General features: G+C 42.3%; 1 pseudogene; it reads right to left on the bottom strand.

Annotated features, from left to right (window-relative positions):
* Nucleotides 1-1,806: 1,806 nt before the first annotated feature.
* On the bottom strand, nucleotides 1,807-5,604 carry LOC110562977 (RNA binding motif protein, X-linked-like-1; annotated as a pseudogene).
* Between the last annotated feature and the right edge of the window lie 945 nt (nucleotides 5,605-6,549).

The raw sequence follows: 6,549 nt of genomic DNA on the forward strand, positions 1-6,549 counted from the left end.
CAATTAGAAAACGTGTGAGTGGAGGGGTATGAGAAACAGAGAAATAGATGAAATAGGAAAACCAGAAGCCTCACTCTATTATCTGGGTTTTTAAAGGGTTGCAGAATTGACTTTCCCACTAGAGAGTTTACAGGTAGAGGTTTAAGCACTTGGAAAGCAAAAAGCACTGGAAACAGGAAAACAAATGGATTTATTACCTTTTAAAAGTTATTGTATTTTTGGAGCAAAAAGACCAGACAGCAATAAAGACAAAGCCAGTATCCCAGCTGTTCCAGCCTCACAGCCTGCCTCAGTTACTCTTTCCTCAAAATTTTGCTTCCAGGTCAACTTCAAAATGGCTAACTCAAATGGTCTTACCTCACAGACTGTTTCAGCCAGGACTTCAATTAAGCCCTGCACTTTCCTATCCCACAGAGACCAGACTGTGAAAGATACAGCTAGCTCTCTCAGGATTTGGCAATATCCCAAATTTCTTAGGGTCTCCTAAATATGCCTTCACCCCCAGACAGCAGGAAACAATTTAAAGAACATGACACCTCCATTCCCAACAGGCAGGGTGGGTGGGATTTGGTCATTTGATGGGTTATGGATGTTTGTTGTCATTTGGGGGGGTGGGGGTTGGTTACAAGTTGTTCTTAGTTGAGGTCAGGGAGGATACAAAGGAAAGGAGGTTAGAATCAGGAATTTCTTTCTTTCTCTTTCTACCCTCTATCCTTCTTTCTCTCCTATCATTCTCTTCTATTTAGTGTTAGGGGAAAGAAGGAGGAAACGGAATAATAAAATTATATTAAAAAGTGGGAATGGGGGCTGGAGAGGTGGTTCAGAGGTTAAGAGCACTAGTTGTTCTTCCAGAGAACCCGGATTTAATTCCCAGCACCCTCACGGCAGCTCACAACTGTCTGTGACTCCAGTTCCGGCTGACTCAACACCTTCATACAGCCACACATTCAGACAAAATATCCATGCACATAAAGTAAAAATTAATATATTTGTTAAAATGTTGGGCTACAGGATGATAGGATAATAGGTAGATTGTTGAACCTACTAGTCTTAAATATTTTACATTGGTATGGACTATTGTATATTGATAGAAATTTAAGGAAATTTTGTTCAGCTCTTGTCTAATGAATTATACATATGCAACTCATTTAAAATGTCATGTAAAATTCTTAGTCGTTTAAAGCTACTAGTGTAAACTGTTTAGGATAATTATAAATGCAAGTTAGTAGTTAGCCACCTATAAATAAGCTTACTTGTAGTATTATTCAGTACTAGTTTATTTACTTACAGAAAGATTTATTTAGTCTCTTATATGTGTTTTAAAAGTTATGCAGACAGTAAATTGCTAGAAACAAGTAACATTTTTCTACTCAAATATACTGTAGATAGATGCTTTTCAAACACCTCAGAGATGTACCTAACATGGCATTTAAGATGTTTAATAATAAAAAGCTTTTCCAACAGAGAGAGACATATCTATGCCTGGCAGCACCCCCAATCTACTTCAAAAAAGATGATGGGCATTGAAGAACTTTCATATGGAGTTTGCTTCAATCGTGGCAAACTAGCCACTGAATAAAAAATGTTCTTTTTTTTTTGGCTTTTAGGGAAACTTTTATTTGGAAAATTACAACACTAGTACAAATCTTACACATTTAACATTTGCTTGTTAAAATCAATTCATAATGTCAAATGTAATCATGTTTTACTTTTTCCTCACAAGAATACAAAAATGATGAAGGGGAACTTAAAACAGAAAAAAATTAAAAAGGCAATACAACTTTTCTCTTATTGGTCTTTGGATGATTAGGACAGAAGTCTTTCCATTTTTTTTTTTTTAATAGAGACCTTGATCCAAAGTCTTGTTTGTTTCTGGTATCTGCTTGTGCCTCCCCCTCTGTCAGATCGGTTTCCCTCATGGCCACCTCCTTTTGCTGTTCCTCAGGTTGAACTGCCGTAGGAATCACGTGGGGGAGGATACCCCCTTTCCATAGAAGAGGGAAGCACTTGCACGCCCCTGTTCTTGTCTGCCAACACAATCACAGCCACTGGAGTAGCGATCACTTCTGCTGCTGGAGTAACTGTCTCTACTTCCGCTGTAGCCATCAGAGGAGCAGCTGTGATCATCAAAGCGACTGCTTCCTCCGTAAGATGGCGTTGGCCCTTGTGTAGGGGGTTGCACTGCGTGTTAGCGGGTGCTAACTCTCATATGAATCTCAGTAGGATCCTTCCCTTGGATGATCTGAATAGTCACAATCCCAACCATAACCATCGCTATCACCGTAGCCTCTGGACGGATAGTCATCACGGGAACTGGAATGACGGTAATCAAAGTAAGCATAATACTTTGGTGGCGGTGCATAATCTCTGGTATCGCGAGAGCTTGGCTAATCTCGGCTTGAGTAGCTGCCTTTTGTTGAATATCCATCATCTCTTGGGGGCAAATAAACACCTCTATGTGATATCAGGGGCTCCCTTCATGATGGGCCTCCGTAGCTCTCTTCCACATGATACGGGGCTCTTTCCCCCGCCCATTCTGCTGCTGCTTGGAACTGGTCCTGAAGGTGTCGATCTTTTAGGAGGGGTCCTCTGCTTCATGGTGGCAGTCCACTTTTTACTGGAATTGGTCCCCTGGAAGAGCTCATGTTAAAGTTTATGGAATAACCACCACCATCCATGTATTCCTCACGTGAAGGGGGTGGTCCCCCCATTCCAACACTTCCTCCTTGGAGACCTCTGGGAAGGCCCCTGCTTCTTGAAGGTGGAAATGGTTCACATCTGCTACTTTCCAATGATGGTTTGGTAGCTTTCTCTACCTTGATGGCTTTTCTATCTGAGGACTTTGCATTCATATCTCTAGCTGCATCTTTAGCATCTGCTGGGCTTTTGAAGGTAACAAAAGCAATTCCTCTTGATTTGTTGGTTTCACTGTCTTTCATCAAAAATATTTCCACTATTTATCCATACTTGCCAAATACTGTTTCAGGGACTTTCAACAAGCCAAGGCTAGCTTACACAATAGCAAGACCTCCTCTAACAAAATACACATGTATGTGTAGATTGTATGCATGTATATGCTTGACAAAAGGGCTAACCGGTGGCACAAGGAAACAGATACTGAGTTGGACATGCATGTGCGGATTCACAAGCACCACGAAGCACATGTACCCGTGTCTAAGCTAGCCAATGTAGATACCAAAATAGTTTCCTCTATGCCAACTTCTTCAGGCCGAAAGCCAAACACATTCTAACATTTAGACAATGACAAATATCACAAAACAACAGGGGGGAATTATCACTTTGTGCTTATGTCTTGAATATTCTAGCTCTACAAAGTCTTACGAATAGCTGTGCTTCACAGGGAACTTTGTAACTGCAGGCGTCTGGCACATACTCCTTCTTTTCTATAGTCAGCCATTCCATTTCCCCTCACATAGCCACGGCCTCTGCTCTGTAACACAGCAGTCACTGGGCAGTCCAGAGAACACCGGGTGGTAAAGAAGCAATTTTCGATGGAAATCACAAAGGCATTTTGTTTCAGAATAAGGGAATTAGGTTTTGCCAAGTGGGCTGGAGTTCCAGCCTGATGCTATTATTCTTAGATATAACATTGGAATATTTTGCCAGGAGAAATATTCAAGACATAGGTATTAGTTATATCAAAATGATTTAAAACTACATTTCAACTATATTGATCTTGCTGCAGCCTAATGTGCTGCATTCCTGGAATCATCCAGCCCTTTAGGCCTCTTACAAGCTTCCTTTCCACCAAAAGTCTATTTTTAAAGCAATTATTTCCTAAATAAAATACCATCTTGTAGAGTTCTTTTTCTTTTCTTTCAATATTCAGGTAAGATCTGCTTCCATATATACTTTGAAGGAGATAAAATCCCAATATAAAACACAAAATTCATAAAAAACTAATAGTTAAAACAAACATGATTTTCAGCCTCTGTGGGTGAATTCTATGCTACCTTTTCTAAAATTAAGCATGTCTTCTTTGATTATAAATTTTGTTTTAATCACACCGTAACTTATCATTAATGACATTCTCCATAACAGCATTTAGTTTTTTAGCCTTTAAGAACTCGAGTTTGTTGATTCATTTCTTCTATAAGGTGTAATTGTCTGGTGGCTTTGTATTATATCCTGGTGTCTCTCTTCTAGGCTCAAATCTAGCTGTTTCTCAAATAAGACCTAACATATATATACATATATATAGTTTTGAAAGTCATATTTATTCGTTTAACTGGTATTAAAACTTAAATAATCTCAAGGCTAAGGTATGTAAGAATAATCCTAATAGCTTGGCAAAGTTGGGATGCTTTTTATAAAATTGTATTTGAATGGTTAAGAATAGATGTGGCAAGGTGAAAACAGAGGGTCACTAAGTTCCAAGGATTCTATGAGACCCATAGAGGCTCAGATGGGCGAGACAGCAGCAGAAAAGGAACACACAGGGCCATAATAGCTCCAGAACAACTAAGAAAAATTAAAGAAGGAAAGAAAGAAAGAGAGAGAGGAAGGAAGGTAGCATCCACACACCCACGCATGCACCCCCAACACACAAGCATGCAAGCAAGCAAGCAGGAAAGTCTTAGACAAAGATGCTTTTAAAATGTGCACAGATGTAGCCCATGGCAGCTCAGTGTCCAAGTAGGTTCTTGGAAACAGGGATTGTCTTTAACATGAACTCAGTAGCTGATCACCTCCCCCTGACAGGGGAACAGCCTCACCAGGCCACAGAGGAGGACATTGCAGCCAGTCCTGATGAGACCTGATAACTTAGGGTCAGATGGAAGGGGAGCAAGACCTCCCATATCAGTGGACTGGGGGAGGAGCATGGGAGGAGATCAGGGAAGGAGGGTGGGGAGGGTTGGGATGGGATGAGGGAGGAGGCTACAGCTGGGATACAATGTGAATAAACTGTAATTAATAAAACAATAAATAAATTTTTTAAAATGTGAACTCACCTAGCAATGAGGGATCCAGAGCCTGAGGCCACCATCTCCTGTAACCAGACAAGGCTTCCAGTGGAGGGATTGGGATACCAACCCAGGCACAAAACCTTCTACCTGCAGTTTGTCCTGCCTACAAGATGTGTTGGGTAAAGGTGGTGTCGAAATGGTAGGAGTAGCCAATCAATGGTTGGTCTAGCTTGAGATACATGCCATGAAAGGGAACCCACCCCTGACATTGCCTAAGACCCAGAGTCTGGAGAGCTCAGAGACCTAGGATAGAATCAAGTACAAATGGGAAAAACAAACAAACCAGAAACAGACCCTCAGTGAAATGATTTCTAATGTTATTCACTTACACTCACCCAGTTGTCTTCCGAAAGGCTTCCTTCAGCAGTAGATGGAAACAGACGTGGAGACCCACAGCTAACTAGTAGGCTGAAGAAGGGAAGCATTGTAGGAGTCAGAGTGGTCAAGGACACCACAAGAAAACCCACAAAATCAACTAACCTGGGGCCCACAGGGTTAACTAACTCACAGGGGCCCGAAGAGACTGAACTGCCAACCATAGAGCATGCTTTCACTGACCTAGGTCCTCTACACAGATGTTACAGTTGTGTAGCCTTTTCTTCTTGTGAGACTCCATGTTCATGTCCCTGGCCCAAGTTACCCATAAAGGCTACACAGATCTCCTTGGTCTGAGCTGCTACCTAGGCCATGCTGATGTCCATGAGTCTTTCCGTTGCTGAAGGCCAGGTAGATGTGAGTGGCCTGTGTAGCTGCCTGAAGCCATGTTGATGTATGTGGTCCCTGCTGCTACTTAGGGCCACGTCTGGGTCAGTGGTCATGGTGCAGCCACCGTCTGTGTTGCTGTCCATGGTCTCTGTTACCACCAAAGGCCAAGCAGATGTCTGTGGTCTGTGCTGCAGCCTGAAGCCGTGTTGATGTCCAGGGACCATGATGCCTCCGAGGACCATGTCTGGGTCTGTATTCCCATTGCAGCTGGGGTCTGTGCTGATGTTCCTGGTCCATTTTGCCACCGAAGGTGATGCAGATAGCCTTGGTCTGTGTGGCAGCCTGAATCCATATTGATGTCTGTGGGCCATGCTGCAGCTGGAGGCCATATTGATTTGAGTGGCCTGCACTCACATCTGAGTCTGTGCTGCTAGCCAGGTTGGTGTCTCCAGAAACTGAGTCTAAATCCTCAATCCAGGCTCCCATTGACTATAAAAGGCAAGGAAGCTGATTTGCCATGATATTGATAACTGCAGACTCAATTGAGAGAGACATGGAAGGCTTCTGTGACAACCCCTTTTCCCACATTATGCCCCCTCCCCACCAAAAAAATAACAGTCTTGACAGAAATTCATCAAAAAGAGCTCCTAAAATTGTGACAAGAATGCTGAAGCAGCTCTCTACAACTGATGGTTTTTGGCAGGGGGGGTGGTGGGGAAGGACTCATTTTCTTCTGGGGCTGGCCACCGAGAGTTTGGCCATGCTCCAGTGGGCAGCACAAATTGGATGTGTTTTGTTTTGTTTGTTTTCTTATTTTATTTTGTTTTCTGGGTTGTTGTTGTTCTTGTTTTTTTGT

This window comes from Meriones unguiculatus, chromosome 10 (genome assembly GCF_030254825.1).
Source record: "Meriones unguiculatus strain TT.TT164.6M chromosome 10, Bangor_MerUng_6.1, whole genome shotgun sequence".
Classification (NCBI taxonomy): Eukaryota; Metazoa; Chordata; class Mammalia; order Rodentia; family Muridae; genus Meriones; species Meriones unguiculatus.